Here is a 24,611-nt window from a genome sequence, read left to right on the forward strand (position 1 = left end):
ACTCCAGAGAAAATCTCAGGTCTGCCACTGGAGGCTCTTTCGTTCTTCCTGGGCAGCTTGTGGGAAGCCCAGGTCAGAGGATGGACTGGGAGAGCTGGGATGTCTCAGGGCTGTTCGTCTCCACTGCACACACTGCTTAGATACAGAGCCTTTAAGGCTCTGACCAAGGAAGGGACATCAAGAATGGGTGCAACTCATACATTTACCTGGATGTGTGATGATTTTGAGACCATTACCACCCTTCATCCTATTAAATGTTTAATACTTTTTCACTTCACCATCTAATTCTGCTGGTTGGTAGAAATTCCAGCCTCCCAAACTCTCCAACTCTGGGGACACGCCATGGTTACTGCCATGATTCTTCTCCTTCTCCTCTCCCACAGGCTATGGGAAGGCAGGCCGGGGAGCTGGCTGAAGTGAGATCTTTGAACTGAAGCAGAGTGTGTGAATCCTGCAGAAACCCACTCCCCTCCATCTTTGGAGCAGGTCACATGGTTTTATTCTTAGAGTCAGTGTGAGGGCATAGTCTGTTCAACTTTTATGGGTGGAAAATACATCCTCCTCACCTACCTTTCCTGCCAGAAAAGCATCATTAAAATGTAAGAGAGAATTTTGGGTAGAAACAATGAAACCAGATCATGTCCCAGTCTTTGGTCCTTTCTTTATTATCCCTGTATCTTCACCGTCAACATGGATAATAAATGGCACATGTTTTCTGCATACCTTTAGAAGGAATGCCTTTGGAAGAAAGCTTTGGAAACTGTGTAAAACTTGTGTGTTTGTGAGAAGCCCCAAATTCCAGGGCCCTTGATCCCCACTTCTCTGCTCTTTATCTCATTACACTTTTTGTGTCCTATGCGGGTTAAATCGCTCTGTTTTTTCTGACTCTTTGTGACTGTAGCCCTCCAGGCTCCTTTGTCCATGGGATTCTCCAGGCAAGAAGACTGGAGTGGGTTGCCATGCCCTCCTCCAGTGTATCTTCCCAACCCAGGGATCGAACCTGCGTCTCTTTTTTCTCCTGCATTGGCATGCCAGTTCTTAACCACTTGTGCCACCTGGGAAGCCCTTTATGTCCTGTGGCACATAATTACAGCTTTCTAATAACAAATCAGTACTTAATGCAGAAAATGTTGAAAGCATAGCTAAAGAAAACAGAGTTCATCCTTACCATGACTCACATGTGGGAAAAATGAACATTTTAGTATATTTCTTCTAGTCTTTTTTTCTACACACATGTGTTTATCACAGGGCTTCAACATGGTGACGTAGGAGTTAGAAATTCTCCTATTTTATTCCTTAAATACTTGGACTCACTCTCTCGGTTCTTCTTATAGGAAAGGATTTTCAATGTCTTGAAGTTTCACTTAGGAGGAAGGTTCTGCCCCTTACTGAAGACAAAAATGTGCCCCTTAGTGACACCCATAGCACAATTATTTCTACCATAGAAAAGTCCGTGAAATCGCATCTCACCCAGACTTCTGAACCATCTTTGAAAATTTTGCAATCAATGCAGTCTGACACTTAATAGGAGCAAAGGTGAAAAGCAGGGCAGAGCGAACTGTTAATACAATGCCCAGAGCTACTCAGGGTCAGGAGAGCTGGGAAATGGTGTGAGTTGGCAATGGAAGACATTGTGGCTTTTATAGAACTGTGCGATTGCACATAGTATGATTAATAAATAGCTGTGTGCTGAGTCAACTGAGTCGTCGCTGCAGGGAAGAGAAACAAATGAATCCTCACAGGTTATATGTTGTCTGGGGAGTGAGGGTTAAACTGGGCATGAACTCACAGAATGTCTAATACCTCCTTCCCACCCCCAAGGGGGATTTAGGAAAGAAGAGAAATGCCCAAGCAAATACTTGATGGTGGCAATTGCAGGGAGAGTTCAGGCATTTCTTTTCTTTACCCTTAACTTGTATTTCAGAAAGACCAAGGGCTTTCTTAAAGGGCCAATAAGCCCTGTACATAAGAACTATATCTAAGAAATTGCACCGGGACTATAATATTTAAGCTTGAAACAGCTCTGCAAAGACACATTTATTTCTAAATTAAACATTCTTTTAAAACATTAAGAAAATTTTTTATTGGAAATAGTTGCTTTATAATGTTGTGTTACTTTCTGCTGTACAGCAAAGTGAATCAGCCATAGTACACATATATTCCATTTTTTGGATTTCCTTCCCATTTAGGTCACCACAGAGCCTTGAGTTGAGTTCCCTGAGCTATACAGTAGATGCTCATTAATTATCTATTTTATGCATAATATCGATAGTGTATATGTGTCAATCCCAGTCTCCCTTTCTGTGGAATGGATAAAGGAGGTGTGGCCCATATATACAGTGGAGTATTACTCAGCCATAAAACTTTTTTTAATTTTAGAAAAGAATTAGGAAAGAGAATTTAAAAATGCTCATCGTCGACTTTTCGACAATAACCACCACTGCTAATACTCTTTTATACACTTCTGTTCTCTTTGCTCCCAGCTCTTTTTCTCTTTGCTTTGTGGATATTTTTAATCTCTTACTGTGGTCATTGTAAAGTTCACTTTACATTGTAAAGTATGGAGCTTTGAAAAGTGAAAGTGAAAGTAGCTTAGCCGTGTCTGACGATTTGTGACCCCATGAATGGTAGCTCACCAGTCTCCACTGTCCATGGAATTCTTCAGGCAAGAATACTGGAATGGGTAAACATTCCCTTCTCCATGGAATTTTCCTGACCCAAGGGTTGAACCCAGGTCTTCTGCATTATAGACAGATTCTTTACTCTTTGAGCCATCAGGGAAGCCCCTTGTCTTATAAATCATGTTTCGGTGAACATCCTTGTAGTTAACTAAGTCTTTGCCTGGAACCTAAATTACTCCTTTGGGTACGCATCCAGCAAGAGCAGGATTTGGTAAAGTGGTATATATATTTAAGATGTGTCACAGGGCACCACACCACGTACAGAGACGTGGGTATACAACATGTACTACTTTTACACACTGATAATAATGTTTTCTCTTTTACTTAGCCTTTACGAACACTTCCTGATTTGATGTCAAGGCAAAACTACAAAGCACTACTATATTTCAGTTTTTACTTTTTTCATTATATAATGAAATAAAAAACTAGTTTTCACCTTCTAATTGCACACTTAAATCTCTTCTTCAGTGAATTGCCTCTTCATGTCAGTTCCACACTCCCCTCCTCATTTTGGGAGTTCTTTTTGTTATAGAGTAACATTAAAAATTTTTAAATTGAAATTTAGTTAATTTACCACAGTGTGTTTCAAGTATACAGCAAGGTGGTTCAATAATACAGACACACACAGACACACACATATTTTTTCAGATTCTTTTCGATTATAGGTCATTTTAAGATAACTGAGTATAATTTCCTATGCTGTATGGTAGGATCTTGTTGTTTACCTAGTTTATTAGTAGTGTGTACATGTTAATTCCCAGACTCCTAATTTATTTCCCCCACTCTGCTATCCCCTTTTGTAGCAATAAGTTTGTTTTCTGTTTGTGAGTCTATTTCTGTTTTGTAAAAAAGTTCATTTGTATCATTTTTTTAGATTCCATATGTAGGTGATATATGATATTTGTCTTCCTCTGACTTATTTAATATGATAATCTCTTTGATAATCTCTTATTTAATATGATAATCCACTTTGCAAATGACGTTATTTCATTTTTATTCCCTAGTGGCTCAGACGGTAAAGCATCTGTCTACAATGTGGGAGACCTGGGTTCGATCCATGGGTCAGGAAGATTCCCTGGAGAAGGAAATGGCAACCCACTCCAGTACTCTTGCCTGGAAAATCCCATGGACGGAGGCGGTTGGTACAGGCTACTGTCCATGGGGGTCGCAAAGAGTCGGGCATGACTGAGCGAGTTCACTCAGTATTCCATTTGTCTTTCTGTCTATGTCATCTCCTTTACCTGTTCCACTGTTGATGGACTGTTAGGTTGCTTCCATGTCTTGGCTATTGTAAATGGTGCTACAGCGAACACTGGGGTGCCTGTATCTTTGAATTATGATTTTCTCTGGATATATGCCCAGGAGTGGAATTGCAGAATCATATGGTACCTCTATTTTTAGTTTTTTAAGGAACCTCCATACTGTTCTCGAGTAATGTTTTTTAATATCTGGCAGACATTTGAATACATTTGCATTGCTGCTGCTGCTGCTAAGTTGCTTCAGTCGTGTCCGACTCTGTGCGACCCCAGAGACGGCAGCCCACCAGGCTCCGCCATCCCTGGGATTCTCCAGGCAAGAACACTGGAGTGGGTTGCCATTTCCTTCTCCAATGCATGAAAGTGAAAAGTGAAAGTGAAGTCGCTTAGTCGTGTCCGACTCTTAGCGACCCCATGGACTGCAGCCCACCAAGCTCCTCCATCCGTGGGATTTTCCAGGCAAGAGTACTGGAGTAGGGTGCCATTTAAGCTACATAAAATACATAGCTGCAAGTTTCATATTTAAGAAAGGTAAGGGCACTTGTGAATGGGAGTGCAAGAGACAAACCTGAAGAAGAGAACATTTAGGAACTGTCTGGAAGTTTTTAGAACTGATACTTCAATACATTTTCCTAAAAGAAATATGCATGTAGAAAAGTGCTTATATCATAAATTATACAGTTCAGTGATTTTCACAAACCAAATGTATGTGTGAAACTGGCACCAAGCCCTTGAAACAGATGGTCGCCAGCATCTTAGAGCCTGCATATCTGACTTACCAGCATAGACTAGGTGTAGCTGTTTTTGTACTTTACACATTTGTTACTTGGCTTCTCCTTTCTTGCTCTGTATTATATTTACAAGATTCATTCACATGTCGTGTAGTTCATTCACCTTATTTTTTGGTGAATGTGCCACAATTTATGAATCCTTCCTACCACTGATGGGCACTGGCAGTTTTGAATGTTTGGTTACAAATGGTGCTTCTATATATATTCTAGTACATGTGTTTCAGGCACATTGGTGTCGGAAGTAGAGCTGACATTTTAACCAACTTTCATGGGTCCACATCCTTCTTTTGTCTTCTCCACCTACCTCTCTTAAGCCAAGTACAGAACAGCATGGACTTGAAATGAATATTTTTCTGTTTTGTCTTTTCTGGTAGCCACCCTTGTAGTAAGGATGCGCGTGATGAAGTTCTGTTAACAAGATACTGATATAAATTGTGGATAATGACTGTTGGCTTCAGCCTGGGCTCTCATCTCTCTGTGAAGCATTACATTTTCCATCCTGTTATTTTCTTCTTCATCAGTTTTTGACTCAGTCTAGTAAATGGAAGGTTCAAATTGTCTGAAGAGGGAAGAGATTTTTAATGTACTGGTCTTACAAGCAACCTTTCTTGGTTTACTAGTTTAATGAAAACCACATCTTTGGGGCAAGGCCATGTGCATGCATGCATTGAGGTTGAGATGTCCCAAATCAAGATCACACTGCTGTGTGATCTTCTGGTAGAATTAAATAAAAGGCATTAAAAAAATTTATAGCCGCCTTTTACCAGCTTTATGTCTGATTTTTTTTTTTTTTTTCTCTCTCTCTAGATTCTTTGGCTGACATGAGTTTTGAAGTACTGCCATATTCACTTATCAGCCTGTGGCAAATGCAGTCCTACCAGAGTAAGATGAAAGGCTGAGAATTAAAAAAAAAAAAATCCATGTGCTACATAAAAATGGCCTGTCCTTTTAAGGAATTGGCAGAGTTACTTTATTTCCCCCACCCTTCACTTGCTGTCTCTCTCCCTCCTTTTATTTATCTGAATGTATGGAGAAAGGTTAAATTCTTTTTTTTTTAAACCATTGTTCAATTTCTTTATTATTATTTTTGTTAATATCTTGGCCATGCTACTTGGCATGCAGGATCTTAGTTCTCTGACCAGGGATTGAACCCGTGCCCCCAGCAGTGGAACCTCAGCATCCTTACCACTGAACTGCCAAGGAATTCCTGAAAGAGGTTAAATTCTTAATTTGTTTTTGTTATTCTTCAACCCATCAATTTTATGTATAGTCATCAGTACTTTCCAAAACCTGTCTAACCTGGCGATTCATTGTCTCAAGGCGGGCCAAATATTTGTTGGGTGTCTTTCCAATTTTATTGGTATCTCTATAAACTATGAATCACTTTGTATCTCTCTCATCTATGTGACTAAATGTTCATCTCCACAGAAACTCCCTTGAAATGAGGATTGAACCCGTCAAAAATCTCAACCAAGTCTGTGATAGGGTAGCTCATGCCCGGCTTTCCTTGCCCTTTTGTCTGTTTGCTTATTTTCATTCTCCTTGCTTTAATGTCCTCAATGTTTTATCTGCCACTCAAGGATACTATCCTTAAATTGATGAATAGCAATATAATATTCTTAAGTGATAATCTAGCAACAGTTTAAAAAAAAGTGAAATTGAAAGTTAGTTGTGTCTGATCCTTTGTGACCCCATGAACTGTAACTCACCAGCCTCTTCTGCCCGTGGGATTCTTCTCCAGGCAAGAATTCTAGGGTGGGTTGCCGTTCCCTTCTCCAGGGGATCTTCCCAACCCAGGGTATGAACACAGGTCTCCTGCATTGCAGGCAGATTCTTTACCATGTGAGCCACCAGGGAAGCCCAGCAACAGTAAAAGGGGGCTTAAAAATCAGAGCCAACGCCTGGCCAAAGGCTGCCATAGGTGAACCCCCTCTGTTGTTCACTCCCGTGTCTGTCACCCCACCCTGATTTGGAACTGTGTTTTCACTTTGGGCATCTTGTTTCCTGAGATCCTGTTGTCAAGGCCCACATGGACACCCCAGTGTCCTTTCCCCTGGGGCTTGATTCTAATCAGAGAGATGCTGCTACTGCCAGCCCTGGAAACAACATCACTATAAGACACTACCTGCAAGTCCCACCCCATTTATTCAATTATTTATTCCTCCCTAGAATGATGCTCTAGTGCCTGCGGTATGCTAGGCAGAAGAGATACCACAGTTAACAAGATTTAGCTGCTGCTCTCAAGGAACTTACCTCCTAGTGCTAGGGAGGTACAAGTAAATAGCTTATCATAGAGAAGTGTGAGAAATGCCCTATAGACATTGGGTGGAGAGTGGAACAGCCTCAGAGGGTGGGCAAGGAGAGGCCCACTCTCTGAAGGTGGTTTCTCTCACTCGGAGCCCAGGAAGTTTGGGGTTGGTTGTGTAGAAACTTGAATTTCCTGCAAGGTTTATGAGCAGAGAAGTGACAGGTGTTTCTAGAACATTTTTAAGGATTGGAGTGAGGATTACCAGGACTTTTAACATTGCTTCAGTTTTCAGAAATCCCTGAAAAGTTTGCTTTTGCACTTTTGAAATTAAAATTGAATATGGTGACTTCCCTGGTGGCTCAAATGGTAAAGCATCTGCCTACAATGTGGGAGACCCAGGTTCGATCCCTGGGTCAGGAAGATCCCCTGGAGAAGGAAATAGCAACCCACTCCAGTACTCTTGCCTGGAAAATCCCATGGACAGAGGAGCCTGGTAGGCTGCAGTCCATGGGGTTGCAAAGAGTCAACAAGACTGAGCGACTTCACTTTCTTTTCACATGCAATTTTAGGATTCACAAAGTTTATTTCCTAGTTCTTTGTATTTTCTTCTATGGTTTGAAGTTTCTTTGTAAGACTGGGTTTTCCTTTTTTGACTGAGTTTTTCAGAATGATAGGCTACTCAGTAATTTTACAGAATCTACTTGTTCTCTTTTCAAGTAGCCTTTTAGGTGTGTTTTCCTGCAGTCAGCTGGGCAGAATGCAAAAGAAGTTCAAAACTTGATATCACCAGTAACTAGATTTCAATGAGCCTAGGCCTCGGCCTGGCATAAGTAAGGAAGGAGACCATCCCCTCTGCCTCCTGCCCCACTCTCCACTCCACCCCACCCCCATCATATACTAGCAGTGTGTTTTGATTTAATGACATGATACATTGTATAGCATTTTATTAGCATTGTATAGCATCATATAAGATACATTTTATATCTTCATGACCTGGTCATTGAAATTAAGCTAATTCATAACCTCTGCTTTCTCATTTTCCAGGGTTTATGTGGAAAAATGATTCCATATTTGGGTTTTAGGAATAACGCAGTGGCAACCCACTCCAGTACTCTTGCCTAGAAAATCCCATGGACAGAGGAGCCTGGTAGGCTGTAGTCCATGGGGTCGCTAAGAGTTGGACATGACTGAGCGACTTCACTTTCACTTTTCACTTGATGCATTAGAGAAGGAAATGGCAACCCACTCCAGTGTTCTTGCCTGGAGAATCCCAGGGACGGGGGAGCCTGGTGGGCTGCTGTCTATGCACAGAGTCGGACACGACTGAAGCGACTTAGCAGCAGCAGCAGCAATATGTATTTCTGAGGGGATATTTTTTAAAGTAATTAAATAAAAGTCCTCCTAGCCCCCATGAAATCCTTGATAAGTTATTTTAACTTATAAAACCTTCAAATAGAACACATAGCAAGATAGTTCAAATTGGATGAACAAGTATTTTATGAAAACTTTTGGTGGTTTCTGGGGTTTCTATAGTAGGATTGTGCTAAAACCAAAGATTTTCTACTGATTTACTATCTTTCAGGAACTGCAGTTTTAATTCCTTTATCATTTCATTATTGCTTTCTTGCACTAATAAAACTGCTCCTAGAATGTAGAGCTTCATTGCATAATCTAAACCTTGTTTAGATTTCTTAAATGCATTGTAACACAGAAGTATATAACCATATTAAAACACCACTTTTCAAAACTTTGTAGTGTTAGTGTATGTATAGGATCTTTTACTGATTATTTTCTGTTCATGCTACTCAATTAGAACTTACCTTTTTACATGTACTTTGATGTTTCACCTCACAATGAATTTCAGGTTCATCTAGGTAAGCCCATTAAATGAATTTACAAAGTCCTGGAATATTCACATTTTGGAGTCATTCAAATTTATTTATTTATTTGAAGTATAGTTGATTTTATAATATTGTGTTGGTTTCAGGCATATAGCAAAGTGATTCAGTTATATGCATATATATATAAAACATATATAAATGTTGCAATAAATTTTCATTTTCATTTAAGTTTATAAGCTTATTATGTTTAATAAGTTTTAATTATTTTTTCAGATTCTTTTCCATTATAGATTATTGTAAGATATTGAATATAATTTCTTATGCTCCATACTGGTTCTTCTTTTTTGTCTGTTTTATTTATAGTACTATGTATCTGTTAATCCCAAGCTCCTAATGTATCCTTCCCCTCTCCTTTCCCATTTGGTAACCATAAATTTGTTTTCTGTGTTTGTGAATCTGTTTCTGTTTTGTAAATTGGTTCACATTCAAACTTAAAAAATAGAAAAAGACAGGTACACAAAGTTTGCTTGAAAGAGTGGGTGGAAGATAGTGTTCTCATCAGTGCAGAGAGGAAGCTATTAAAATGGCCAAAAGACAGTTCTTGGAAACCTTACAGACAATTCAGGAGTCAAGTACAAACCATAGAAGGTCAAGAAAAAGAGGTACCGAGGAGACTTCCTTGGAAGTCCAGTGGTTAAGACTTCACTTTCCAGTGCAGAGGGTGTGGGTTTGATCCCTGGCCTGGGAGTTAAGATCCCACATGCCTCATGGCCAAAAAACCAGAACACGCACACAACAGAAGCAATATTGTAACAAATTAAAGACTTTAAAAATGGTCCACATCAAAAAAAAACAGAGAGAGAGAGCCACTGGGGTCAGGAGAGTTTAGAATTTGCTCCATGGTATGATAGATACAGAAGGGAGCTGGTGTATTGGATGGAGGTGGCGTTGGGTCCAACAAAGATATTGATAGAGAAAAGTTGAATCAGAAAGAGGCAGTTACGTGGCAAAGGCGAGCTGGTGATGAGGATGAGCACTCCTTGCTGGCACTGGGAAGGGTGTGACGGTGAAGGCTGAGCTGGTAGAGCACTCTAGTGTGGGCAGACAAGGCGCAGAATGAGAGGAGAGGCAAGTGCACAGAGATACATACCTGTCTTGGTTTTATTCAGAGTATGAAGCCCTTGGCATGGAAGACTATGGCCACCCCTTATAGAAAGAGGTCAGTATTGCATAGAATCAGTGTTTGGATGGCAGATCTGAAATTTGTGAATACTGCTGTTATTGGATAGATTGGTGGTGTAGCTTTGAAGATTAGTGCGAAAATAGAAAACAAAATGCTTCCTTCTTCCTTTTATGAACCATGCCTCCCTAGAAGTTCAGAGCCAATAGTGCATAGGAAGGAAGACAAATAAAAATGACCTTCCTTGCTCTGTGAGGCTGGCTGCTTGAGAGCCCAGGAGAGGCTGCTTCTCCTTGGCTTGAAGTTGCAGTGGTTGCTGACATTCCATTGAATGAACTGTGAGATGCGTTCACTTTATAGGGAGGGGATGTTACATTTGCTAGCCGGACCATACGAGAATTTTTTCCTTTCCTTACAAATGATAGAATAGACTAAAGAGACCCAATAGAATTAATAAAATTGTCAAGCACAATAAAAATGCCTGGATTAAGTGTCTTGGTTTCTGTTTCCTCCAACTCTTCTTGAGGGCTTTAGTAGAGCTGGACCTAGCCATGAAAGGAGGATGGAAGAATTTTTATCTGAATGGCTTGGCAGGAAACGTCAGGTTTTTCTGCCAAGAAATTGGAATTTCCACTTATGTCAGCAAGATGCGAATTAAAAAAGAAAGAAAAGTGCAAAAAGAAATAAACAAAAACCACACAGGTGCCTTTAAACCTAAGGTGCCAGGTTTTGGAGTCTCAGAGTCATGATGAATACTGTGCTGTTGAGTTGAATGTGTCCCTGAGGGGTTGGGGGAGGTTGACCAGCATCTTTGAAAGTTTGAAGTGCAGAGGAGACTCAGCTAAAACTTTCTTAAGCCGGATCTTGTCCAAACCTCCTTCAAGAACGTCTGCCTGATACACGTGCCCACATCCAACAGCTAAAGAAACCCCCTTTCCTGTTCAGCAGCCTCCCCCGACACTGACTTAACTGTTCATTGGTCCACTTCACCAACCCTGTGTCCAGGATGGAGACTCAGATGTGGATGCATCCATATGCATCCAGTGTGGGTAATGGCTGATCTTGACCAGTTTGCATTCTTTGTGTTGATTTGGTCAGCCTTAAACCTCCTGGAAGCAACTCTTCACACAGGTTGCAGAAACACTCTCTCAGAACCCTGACTAAGCTTGCTTTTGCCTTTTAAAAGCTATTTATTTTTATTTATTTATTTGGTTATGCCAGGTCTTAGTTGCAGCACGCAGGATCTTTAGTTGTAGTATGTGAACTCTTAGTTAGGGGATCTAGTTCCCTGACCAGGGATCGAACCTGGACTTCTTGCACTGGGGGAGCATGTTGTCTTAGCCACTGAGCCACCAGAGAAGTCCTCGCTTTTGCCTTTTGGTCAGGAGATTCCTAATGTGGTGGGAACAGGAAATCTCAAGACTGAATGCTTGCAGGTTTCTCCTCTACCCTTATTAACAAAAATATTGATACATGCCAGTCTGGGTTGTCCTGCCTTCAAAAACAGATCATTGTGGACTATATCTGGTTCAGCAGAAGGTACCTTCTCTTGTATTTAAAAAAGGCACGTTGAGTAGCTTGATGTGGGAAATGGCCTGTCACCTTCAACTGCCGGGAGAGTGTGACACGTTTGACCGATATGTACTTATTGAAATGTTTTGTGATTGTTTTGAAAAGAACAGAACTCAAACAACTGCAGACACACCTCAAGCTGGATAAGGAGACTGATCTTTAATCACACACATCTCAGATTGTATATTTAAAATTCATTATTTAACACTGAGAGAGGAAACAGTCAGGAAATGTTTTCTATCTTTAAGCTTATGAGAAAGGACAAAATCTACCTTTCCTCACTGTATAAATGGTCAGGTTTAGAATTATAGGGAACTAATTTGATTGCCAACTCACTGACTTGTGACTTTGGGGAACTTCATTTTTCTAAGCAAGTTTCCGTCATCTGTAAATGAAGGGTGATATTAGTACCCACCTTAAGGTTCAGAAAACTTACTTCTAGTGTTTTGAATGGTGCTGCCTTATTGTTGGTATGTGTTTCTCAGGTGTGCTTCATCAGTTCACTGATGGGTGTCCCCAAGCTGGCTAAATCAGGGGATGGCACACTTTTTCTGGAAAGGACTAGCTAGTAAATATTTTAGAATTTACAAGGGCCCTTTGGTCTCTGTCATACCCAACTCTGCACTTATAAGGAGAAAGCTGCCATAGACAATATGAAAATGAATAACCCTGGCTGGGTTCCCATAAGACTTTATTCATGGACACAGAAATTTGAACTTCACATACTTTTCATGTGTCATGAAACATTCCTCTTCTTTTGATTTTTTTTCAGCCTTTGAAAACTGTATAATCCAGTCTTAGTACACTGGCCATACAGAAACAAAACAGGAAGTGGGTTTAAGATGCCAACAGTCATCCTAGGAGAATTTGCCTGATCATTTTTAGTAAACACTGCTCATGGAGAAACAGCACATGGATTTCTTGGGAAGATTCTAGTATCTCAAGTCATTGTAGCAAACCAAGTAGAGAAGAGATTGATATTTTTTATGCAAATTTCAAGTAGGCATACTTTGTTGTTTATTGTTGTTAATGGGCCTGATCCAAGACACATTTAAAAAGTAGGTGAAAGAGATGGCCAGTTAAATTATAGGTTGTTAACTTGGATCCTCTTTCTGGTTGTGAAGCTGCAATTATTTGCTCCCAAGACATCTAGCCTGGCTCCTGGTGAATGTGCATAGTGGTTTGTTCCCTTACAGTTTTTTCTGTATAATCCCATCTTTTCCCCTAGGAATCTGTGAGAAGTTGGGTGGAGTAGATTGGTGATGGCTTATTTTATATAAGGGGAAGCAGCAGCCCAGAGAAATTCTGTGACTTTGCCTGAAGTTCAACCGATGCAGCAATAGAATCAGCCTTGGAAACTCAGCCACTACCTCCCAACCCACTTACATCCCACCATCCTGCTTTCCACGATTATTAAACAGATAATGAGGAAATTAGTGCTGGTACCTGGCATTCATAAATGCCATAATTTATAAAGATCCTTATCTTATTTTGTTTAACCCTCAGGAAATACTGGCAAGTGAGCAGGGCAAGTTTTATTGTCTGCCTGTTAAGTGAGGCAACTGACAATCTGGTATATTTTATAAGTTACTCAGGGTCACACACCGATAAAGCACTGGAGGCAAGTCTGGTCCTTAGGTTTTCTAACTCCTTTTATTATACCAAGCTGCCTTATTATATATACGATATGGCAGTTGGTGTCATTAATATCCAAACATTGAAAAATAAATTGAAAATGAAATAACACCCTGCCCTGGTTCCAGCCCCTGGCAGTGATTTTTAAGTAGAGGTTTGCGTTATGAGAATTTTTTTTGCTTTCAGAATGCTGCGTGTGCCTCCTGTAAAAGGTTGAATTAAATGCTTTTATTTTTGGTAAGTGGCCCATGTAAGTTTATTATTTATTTATTTTGGTACTTTTTGCTCCAGCTCCTTTGCCTAAACGAAGCACTGCTGCAATTTTATTGCATACCTCATCATTAAAATAAATTGAAAAGACGCTTGTTAGTTTTAATATTGCATGGATGAAAATCTATCTGGCACTTTTAGGAACAGTTACAATTCCTTATAGTGCATTTTAAGAAGGAGTCTGGTTTTGTTCTTGATTAAGAAAAGAGAGAAGACTTTCTGAAATTTGCTATAATTCGATTATCATCTTTCTTGGGGAGGAGGTCTCTTGCTCACTGTGACCCTGGTTTTATTGACTCGTTCGGCATTCTTTCCAGCCTGTGGGAGGGGAAGTATGCTCTGGGGCTGCATGAGGGACTTTCGTTTGTTGGTAAATAACCCAAGCAAAGCTGCTTCCAAAGGCAAGCTTTCCTCTCTTCTCTATTAACCATATGCTTCTTTAACTATTGGACATATGCCCCTTTCCATAAACTACATGCAGCTTAAACTGTTGGAGCTATTGTTAACTTGAACACAAACCAAAGACTCAGATGCCTTCTGGCATGTAAGTCTTAATACAATCCCCCCAAAGATGGTGGTAAATATTCCTTTGCATAAATAGCTTTTCAGAATCTGGAGACACTGGATAACGGGTCACTTGATTACAGACTGAAGTAGCCTTTCCTGATAACTTTTATAGGAAGGGGTAGAATAATTTTAACACTGATCATCTTCACCTGTACCTCTAAAGGAATGCCAAGCAAGTCAGTGTTCAGCTTTCAGGGCCTTTGTAGTAGACAGTTTGCAGGGGTTTATCATCATTTATGATATTGATAGGTGAGAAAGTCCTGCTGACTTGGCCACTTACCTGAAGGATGGCTTGAAGTGGGTTGTTTAGACTTATTAAGCCTCAGTGTATTTACCTGAATAACTGGGGTGCCAGGACTGCACACCTGGCAGACTGTGAGCAGCCAATGGGATTAATGCCTTTGCACTTGGCATATGACCTGGCTTTCAGTACGAGCTCAGTGAGTGTGAGCAGTAGCCGTGGCAGTAACGATCATTTCTAATGCACTTGCCTTTTTAAAATTCTTTTATTTTTTCTAATGCTCTTTTCTTTTGTACCTTTCAGGGGTTGACCCGGCGAAAGCTGGTTTGGCAGGAAGGGACATTAGGGCATGTTAGGGATGTACGTGTTGGAAGGTGCTTGTGTGTAGTACAAAATAATTAAAAATAGTCCTATAACTTGAAGTAAGTAAATTTACATAAAGTCCAATATCATTGTAAGGTGTTACTAATATGTGTAAAAATAGCCTAGCAAGCACTTATAGCTTTAAGAGGTGGGATAAATAGTTTAAAATAAGACTACAGGACTACAGGAGATAAAATAAGACTATAGGAGAGAAACTCATGGGATAATTTTTCAATGTATGTATACTTAATTTGGACTTCTCTAGAAAATTATTGTAAAGGTCATACTTAGGATAGAATTAAAACCAAGAGTAAAAGAAATCAGCTATTTCTGCACTCTGTAATTTTTGAGAAATACAGGACCATAAAGGAAAAACATTGCATAGAAATATTTCCTGCTCTCTTGGTGCGTTTTTTAAAACTTAAAAAGTGTGTAGAAATAATTATATATTTGTTTTCCACCTTCCCCTCCTCCAAAAACTTGACTCCTTAAAGAACTTGAAAGCATAGTAGTCAGGTGGGTGAGTGGACTCTGAATTCCATTGCAGGCTCTGCCTCTTCCTAGCTGTGTTTTCTTGGATAAATAAGAAATACTTTTTGTAATAAGGATACTTTTTGTAATAAGGATACTTTTTGTATCTGTATAATGAGAAGTACAAAAGTATTTACCTCATAGGATTGGCTTGTAACACCTTAGAAAAGTACTTAGTGCTCAGTAAAATTCTTTCCTATATTCATTAAAATCCTTGATTCACTGAATTTTATAATAATATTCCATCCTAAATAATGGACTTTAATTTTGTTACCTAGTTTTCCATATTATAAATAACACCGTGATGAATATCCTTGAAAAGAAATTGTCTTCTTATCTATTTTTTTTCCCCTTAAGATACAGCCTGGAAGTGGATTATGGAAATATTTTAATAGTGTGAGAAAGTGACTCTCCCACCATATCCCTCCCCCCCCCCCCCAACTCTCAGTATTACTGCTTTTGCTTTTTTACTGTAATATCCCTCATTGTTTTGGGTACAAGATTTATTGGCAAAGGTGGGTAAGTTCCTTTAGGGTAATAGCTAGTCTGAAGTGTGTAGCCAAACCTAATCTGCCTGTTTTTGTGCAGCTCATGAACAAAGGATAGCTCTTTACATTTTCAAATATGATGTGAAAATTACATGAAATTCAGATTTCTGTGTTTATAAATGAAGCATGGGGACACCGCCATGCCCACTGGTTTATGTCTTGTCTGTGGCGGCTTTCATGCTGCAGTAGGGTTTGGTGGTTGTGAAGTTCCCAGACACATGCTTTAGGGCGCTTCTGCTGCTGCTAAGTTGCTTCAGTCATGTCCAACTCTTCTGCGACCGCACGGACGGTAGCCCACCAGGCTCCTCTGTCCATGGGATTCTTCAGGCAAGAATACTGGACTGGGTTGCCACGCCCTCCTCCAGGGAATCTTCCCAACCCAGGGATCGAACCCGTGTCTCTTACATCCCCTTCTTTGGCAGGTGGGTTCTTTAGCACTAGTCCACCTGGGAAGTCTTAGGGCATTGATCACAATTCAAATTTATTTTATATTTCTTGTCACTGAGTAAGGAAGTCCAAGAGCCAGATCTTTAAGTAGGAGCTTTAAAGTCTGACTGCCTGGGTTCCAGGCTCTGCCCACCAAGCAGCTGTGTGTCCTTGGTAAATAGCCCACCTTCTCTCTGCCACAGTTTCCTCATCTGGCAAATGAGCAGAACAACAGTGTCTAATCAGGGTACAGTGAAGAGTAAAGCAAGATAGGCGAAGCCCTCTCGATCTCATAGTAAGCAGATGTTAGCTGTATTTCACTGGTGTGTGGTTAGTGAATTTGAATTGGTCAGATGAATGAGTGAGACCAAAAAAAAAAAACAACAAAACTTGTATTTTGGACAGGTAGATGAATTTGGTGTTTTATTTGTTTCCTTAATCACTTTTACTAGGACTTCTTGAGTATAAAAATACATTCCCCTGGCCTTGTGTCTGGAAAGTTAGAAAAAGGGCAAAAGAAGGGTCGGGCTGTGTCCTGGTTCCCAGTCTCCTGCAGAGGCTGGGTGACTGGTGTCTGCCCTGTCCAGTTGGTCGGAGGAGAGGAGAGCAGCAGGGTACCAAAGCCTCCTGTCCTGTGTGTGACCATCAACGTGGACTTTGGGGGAGATTAGGTTTTGTGACCATTCCTGCTTTTACTCATAGTTTCTGAAACACTCCTGGAAAGTGTTTCCCAAAATTTCAGACTTCCGTGGCTAAGTAACTAGAAGTAGACTTAGCTCTATTAAAAGTGTGAAGAGTCAAAACGTGGTATTTTCATTTGAGTTTCTCAAATGCAAGTTTCATAGCTGAGGTCAAAGTGGGCAGTGGCTAGAGGGAGCTTCTGTGGTAGAAATCTGATCCAGGCAGTACCTGGCCTTGCCCAGAGGCTGAGTCAGCAAAGGTGAGCACCCTTGCACCATCCCTAATCTGGTCCCAGTGGGGGTCAAGCCTCCAGCTCCTTTCTGTACAGTAATGATATTCTCTTGATATTTAAGTGTGCTCTCCAGGAGGATCTGATTCCTGCCATAGAGTAAGCATGGTCTTTAAAATGTTATTAAAAATACAATACCACCATATGCTCAGGCTTTCTTATTACCCAGTTTTCTAAAAAACCAAAACCAGGCAACATCAACACACCAGATGAAGCCAGTTAAATTTGTGTTCACCTCACCAAATTTAAAACACGGTGAAAAGTTTAGGAAATGGAACTCTGATGTTAGGGAGGGGATTGGGTGGGTGAGAACCTGGGAACCACCATTCAGAAGTGCGGCCAGCGGAGGCTGTCACACACAGAGATTTCTTTCCCTGCTTGCCTTCAAAGGAAGAGCGAGAATTCCCTGGAAGTCCAGTGGATAGGACTCTGTGCATCCACTGCAGGAGACATGGGTTTGATCGCTGGTTGGGGAGCAAAGATCCCCCAGGTATGGCAGGACTGGGGGCAGGGTAGCTCCGGGGCAACAGGCTTGGTCCCGTTGGAGGATGCAGCCACAGCAGCTGTCAGCTCACTTGAGCCTTGTGAGCAGACATTCTACGATGTCTTTTATGATTGTGGGTTGTGGATGTCACTATGGGTGGTTAACTGCTCAGGCTGTAGGTGCAAAGCAAGGAAGAGAGACTGTTCATTCTTTGCTTTTAAAAGACTCAAACTGAGTTCTCAAAGAACTCTAATACCTAAATGTTCCTGAGACTGTTGCTCGCAGATAGGCATAAATGCGCTATTAAGTGGAAAGAAAAAAAATGGGGCCCTCCTGAGAATTTATTGTACTGCCTTTGATGTCACTAATTAACTCACTCTGTGTAAGCAGTGACTAGTAACTAATAGCAGGCTAATAGAAGAAGCTTCATGACATTTTAGAATTCTTAATGCTAGGAAAGGTCTTCTTGAGCTCATGGAAAATTAGGAAGATCTCCGTTTTACAGGACGGCCTGCTGGGGCCCTCAGGGGCCTGTTTTGTTGTTTGTTGTTGTTGTTTTTTCCCTCTTCCCAGGGACAGGTGGGGCTTGGCTACTGCTTTGTCTAAAACTTTGAAAGCTGGTTAGTAAGGTTGGGTTTGTGCTGGCCCAAGTCATAGTATTAACACCCAGAAGCATCCTTTCCGAGGTGGGCAGGGGTGTGGACCTCTGATTGGTGTGGGTTCAGAGAGAGGCAAGAGGATGTAAACCCTATATGGCATGCCTGGTGAGGCCTCAGACATGAAGCTTGTGTGATTGACCCCTGATTTTCCAGATGGCAAGGAGCCCTTATTTTTAAAAAGGCAGGAGGCTGCTTGCTCCAGGCCTTGGGAGCTCCCTGCTCCCAGGAACTCACAGCAGTGTCAGGTTTGCCCTTCAGTTTATCTAAATTCTTGTCTTACTCTTCACTCTTTCTATCCCAGGAGCCCCCTTTAAAGCTGTGTGAAGCTCTGTAAGCTGAGTAGTAGGGAGTAAGGCCAGAAATTGCCTTGGGTTTAGTACTAACCTGTTCTTGGGATCGAATAGTTTCTGGTGAAGGGCTGGTGGGATACTGGTCAGTCTGGACTATGTTTTGTTCTTTGGCAAAAAGAACTCTAGAAATGTTAAAAAAAAAAAAAAATTGTGGTACTCCTACTGCTGGGATGGAGGGTGTTTTCTACTTCTTTGCTTTCCCCTGGCGATCTTCTCGTTGATGGAAGGAGGCAGAGAGAGCTACCCGTTAATTCTTGAGCCCATGATCTTTGAGAAAGGATTGCCACTTGAATTTCTCCAAAGCTTCACATCCCCCGCCGCCCTCTCGTGTAGCAGGCCTTGCAGTCAGTTTAAAGGTTGCAGACAAAGCAGAGAGCTCTCTCCCGATCCATCTGGGCCACTCCCTCTGTCATCAGTCATTGTCAATGGGAGATGTATGTGTAGCCGCACAAGGGCGATGTCTGACCCCAAGGGCATTGGAAATGTTCTTAGAGAAGGCATTGTTTGCTCCTCCCTTTGGCAGCCAGACTCTAAGATTCCAGGGAGCAGCTTCTGGCTTAGGCATCCCGGCAGTCAGGATGGAAAGGGTCAAGATTCTGCTTCTAAAAACTACAGACACTAACCACCGCTCCCACCCCCTTTCTTGGCATAATTCTACAAACCTTGTGAATGTGCTTAGCCTCTTCTCTTTCGTTTCTGATCTCTCTTTGGGCAAAGTCTTAGAGAAAATTCTGAAACAAGGAGGCGAGGAGTTGGGTTCTATTGGTGTTTTTTATTCAAAGAACATCAGAAAGTAAATAACCACAGAAATAAAAGCTGACAAGATGCAACCAATACATAATAAGAAAACATGAAACTCTTTCCAAACACAGCCAAGCAATTTCCTGGCGGGAAAAGCAGAAAATGATGTTCTGTTTCTTGCTTAGAAGAGAAGAAGGTGGGGCTCCAGGCTTGTGGGAGCACACTAAAACCTGCAGTAACGCACAGATGCCATTGGTCGAGCCTCAGCGTGCGACAGTATGTGTGTGTGTGAGTGCGTGTGTGTGCACGCGGACACACAGCCTGTGTAAGGCATGAGCCTGTCCTCATATACCTGTGGGGATAAGATGCTTCAGGGTACTAAGACCCTGAAGTTGGATGTCCCACAGTGGATTTGTCCCTGGGGCCCTCTGGGTTTTTCCCAGAAGTGGTTGTTTGTTGACAAAAACTTATTTGGAGAGTATCAAGGATTTGAAAATGTCAGATCATCAAAATGTAATTGCTCTCCTCCCTTCCTTTAATTGATGGTCGTGGGGGTGGAGGCTGAGATTGCACACAAGCCACAGGTATCATTCGCCAAACCTGCCTGGGAGCAGACCTCTTCTCATGTTAACAGGACTTTGTGGCCTATCGAAGGCGTGATTAGGATTTCTCTTACATCATGTATAAAGGACATGGTTGCATAGTTTTGATCAGGAAACTGGCCCTAATGCCTTGTCCTGCTAAAACATCGGGTTCTGGTGAGGAGCAAGTGAGAAGATACAAATGATAAAGCGGTTTGTGGCAGAAACGGATTATTTCTTCTCTTAGGAAAGGGGATTGATGTTTGCCGGTGAGGGGTCAGGAATAGCCCTCCGCATGTTGATTGAGGCTCACACCTGCGTTTTGATCTATTTGTAGATGACTTGATGATTGATACCATTCAGTTTGGAAATGATGAGGTTTCACAAACTCAGACCTTACTAAACACGGAAATATTATTTTCTTGTTTGAATCCTATTCTGTTCAAAATCTGAGTATCCACTCCTTTTTTTTTTTCCTCCTTAACATTTTGTGGCCTCCACCCCTCCCCCCAGCCGCCCTGCCTTTTGGGCTCACCGAAATTTGAGTGCCACTTTTCTGGGAAAGCCTGATATTCTGACTTCAGTTTTGTAATTTAATGATGGAGAGTTTCCTTAGTAAACCAAATTTAGAGTCCTAGAATGCTTATCTTATATCCAGACCTTGAACATAAAAGGCATTTTATACCCGCAATTGTTCATTTAATGAGCAATTGCAGAGTGCAGGCCGGTTAAGGGATTGAGCTATATGCACTATTATTGCAAGAAGTATTCCGAAATACCAGAAATAGGACGTAAGCTCTGATCAGGGAGACTGCGAGCACAATTACCTTCTTTTCAAATCCTTCTGTGACACTGCGGGAGGAAAAAGGACTTTGAAACTTGAAAGGAAAGAGCTTGCTTTCAACCTCAAAAGCTAGGAGGAAAGGGCTCTGAAATTTGCTCTGAATTCCCAATTCACCATTAGCCTGTTTCTTCCTTTAGCCTCAAGGCATTCTCCGCTTTTTGAAAAGATGTTAAGAAATTCAGTCACAATAGAGAGCCTAGTTCTGAACGTGTTTCACTCGGTCCATTGAGGTCTGGGCTCCAGCCTTTGTGTGGAGTGAATTGAGCTGAGCGGCTAGCTGGTTGCAGAGAGGTGAATGAACAGTCGCTGTGCAGTGGCAAATTCTGGCAAAGAAAGAAGCGCCCCCTCTTCCTTTATTTTCCAATATGCATTCCTGTACAACCCCGCTAGTGGCCATATGTGGCGTCTAGCCTGTTCTTAAGTCAATACGGGGTCCTTGGTTTATTGCAACTCTTGTTAAGTTTGTCTTGTAATTGAAGCTGCTGTTGACCTTGCTTGGGGACCGTTTGTAAAACCGTTTATTTAGCATAAACTGAAATAATAAACCCTCCTTCTCTGGGGCTGATTGTGATAGGGTGACATTAGTTTGATTTAATGATTAGCCAGCCTGACCCTTCTGCTGGAGAGAGTGCCTTGAATAGAGAGAGTTCACTCGGAAGCACTCAGAAAGAATACTAATGAGCTTGTTAAATTTAGCATGGCTCCAACCACTTTTAATTCCTCTAATGGGAGCAAGCACTGCCTGGGAGAGGGAGAAGGCCCGGGTGCAGGGAGGCAGGGAGACACCGAGAATGTTCCTAGCAGGTCTGCACTGCTAGAGAAAGCCCAGCAGAAAGAGAAGTTTGCAGAAAGTAGCTAACCAGAGCCTGGGACTGAGTTGTAAGTATCCATCTGTTCGCTTTCACTCTGTGTCTTCTGTGTCTTGGGGGGAAGAGAGGCGTGATGCTTTTAAAACGGGATTGCAGGGGACGGCTTAAAATCCACGTTCATTTCAAAGAGGTGAACACTTGTACCACGAGATCCTCACCCGCTGATTTGGTAAAGGGGACAGGAAGTGTTCCTGGTTGGTGATGCGGTGCAGGGTTTTACCTTTCCATGGGAACAGTCATCTGAAACTTTTTTGTCCAGTCCAATGCAAAAGAGCACTTGTGTCCTGGGTCTCCGGGAGAAGAAGTCAATCAAGAGTTTGGGAACAAATGCACAGGTGTGTGTGTGTGTGTGTTGAGTCCTGCATCTCACCACGATGCCTTCCTGGAAACCTTCCCTGTAAATGATCTAAGCAATGTTGGTGATGAAGCCGCTCTTGAGTTGTGAGAGTTTATGGCACCAAGTGTGTCTGATGCAATATGGGTTGCCTTTGGATGAGTTTGGAAAAACCTGAGACAGCTTCTGAAATGCAATGTGGGGGCAGCCCTCCCTGCAGTGGGTGGGAATTCCCTAATTTCCACTGGAGCACAGATCTGCAGAAGGCAGGGGATCCAAAGTGGGATCCTGATGACAGTTTTGAAAACAGTTTTTCTCCTGAAGCTTTTTAGAAACTTGCATGTCTCAGTCTGACCCTCCGAGCCTGCAGCTGCTGAACCGAGAGAGGCACGAACAGTCGCCCTGTGTTTGGCTGTTCAAGTCCACTGGCAGATGCTTCTGAAGGACTGGGCTGTTTGCTTACATTTTTGCAGCTGACTTCTGCTTGTTGCCATGGTGGACAGTATGTTTCTGTCAATAATTTGGCCTGGCGTAGCCTGTCTGCGCTGACTCTCCAACTTTATTGAACAACTCAGCTCGACTGAACAAGATTAGACAGCTCTCGTCTTCTTGGCTTGCTAGAGTGGTTGCTAAATTTATAAGAGCAGGCAGGAATATGGCTTGGAAAGTTTCCCTTTCACTGTAGATAGCACTCTTTCAAGCCTCATAGCTGTTTGTATTCTGGGGATGTATACTGTCAAGGTTTCATCCTGAATGCCCCTCAGAATCAACTCAGTATAGGAGATGAACTTCAGGAAATAATCACCTGCTGGAATTTTCTGGAGAGGGAGAGTAGGTGAAAATGTGGGAGTCCTGACTCGTATAAGAGTAAGTCCGATGAAAGTTTCCACATGAAAAAAATCCTGGCCTGCGTTTTACTAAGAGAATGAGTTCATTTTTTTTCAGTATAAAGTGTTTGAACTTTGCTGATTTCTTGTTCTAATTTGATATTCACACGTATTGTGTTAATTCTCATGAAGGAATTAATTTTTAGCTAAAAAGACCCGCCCGTTTCCACTTGCCCGCCTCTCCCTAACTGCTTCTTTCTCCCACGAGGTGGGGGAGAATGTGGGAGGGCTGCGAATAGTCCATGCCCATTATTCAGTTATTCGTGAAGTTGGATTCAAATGCTTGTCTGTAAAGACATCATGTCTAAGAAACTCACTCTATTGTAGGGATGCAGTTTTAAGAGAAGAAAAGTTAATTTCTTCTAGGAAGATTAAGTGAAGGGAATCCTGTTTTAAACCTGGAACAGATTAGTAGGGCTTGGTTATTCATCTTTCCCAGAGACTGCTAATTGCGTGTCACAGTCCCTCTTGGTATGAGCTGTCTGGCTTTCCAAATGCAGGTCCATTCTATAGAATTTACACCTTAGTGCAAAGTTGAAATTGGAAGTTGTGCAGGCACACTTTAGTGGAAAATATGACTTTGGCCATGGTGGGAATTTTTATAAACCGACTATGAGTTTTGAGTGTTTTTGACATCCTTACGTCTTTACATCACTGAAAACCTTCATTCTGCAGCCTGCAACTTTACTGCTAATGAAGTTTGAGTGTGGATTAGGGCCTAAAAGTATTAGAGAAATTAAAATGTCGGATTTTTGTTGTTGTTTTTGTTTTTGTAGTTTGTTTTTAAATGAGAAAAAGCATGGTTGTAATTGCTTTTGGAAAGATCAATGTGTGAAAATGTGACCATTTTCTTTTTTAGTAGTTACTTGATAGATTAAACTCATGATTTATTCCATCATTACAAGATTTGAGGGTGGGGATCTGCACAAAATTATGTTTCACAGTTACCCAGCAGTAATCAGCAAAATCACTGTAAAGTCCAGAACATACCTCATTGCCTATTTGGTTTTGAAAGTCATTTGCTAGGCTTAAAAAAAAAAAAAGAAAAGAAAGAAAGAAACATACAGTGCTTATTTCTTCAGGTCCCAAACATAGGCAGGAAAATGAGAGTTGCTACTGGCTTTAGGTAGTTCAAAGTATTAGTCATCACAAAAGAGTTGTTACTTCAGTTTGTATTTTCACACTAGTTCATGTTCATAGCTATTCTTCTAAATTTGTCAAAAGAGCTATGAAATTGCTAAAGCATACTTTTTTTCTGTTTTTTTTTTTTTTTTTTTTTTTTTAAGAGATGTTTAAGAGAGTATGTCTTTAAGAGAGTATGTCTACTCAGCTAGACATACCTCTGTTTTTTCGGATATTTTGAAGAGAAGTTTGTGTGTGAATATTAGATGAGTTCAAGAGCTGTTCAGTTAAATAGTACATCAGTATTATTATTTATATGCACTTAGAGTTTTTTTGTTTTTGTTTTGTTTTTAGGATCAGGAATGAGAAACAGCTTTCAAATGGAGTGTCTAAGCAGTGTCCTAACAGCTTTGTTTCCCTCAGCACTTATCTGCCAGAGCACAGTCTGTGGATTAAACACAGAGCTTGTGTGGGCATAATTGAGAGTGCGCGTATGATTCTTACAGATGAATTGGTCCACTTGTTGTGGGTTTTGATTGCCAGTTTGGTTTGATTTTATGCCACGGGTCTTTGATCTGCTATTATCAGAAAGGCCATCCAATCACATTTGCAGAGAACCA

At 41.3% G+C, this 24,611-nt stretch overlaps 1 protein-coding gene across 1 annotated transcript in view; it reads left to right on the forward strand.

The window, feature by feature from the left end:
* GLI3 (GLI family zinc finger 3) overlaps window positions 1-24,611 on the forward strand; it is a 312,258-nt gene that overhangs the window by 72,825 nt on the left and 214,822 nt on the right. The gene's annotated exons all lie outside the window — the stretch shown is intronic.

Source organism: Budorcas taxicolor, chromosome 4 (assembly GCF_023091745.1).
Source record: "Budorcas taxicolor isolate Tak-1 chromosome 4, Takin1.1, whole genome shotgun sequence".
In the NCBI taxonomy this organism is placed as follows: Eukaryota; Metazoa; Chordata; class Mammalia; order Artiodactyla; family Bovidae; genus Budorcas; species Budorcas taxicolor.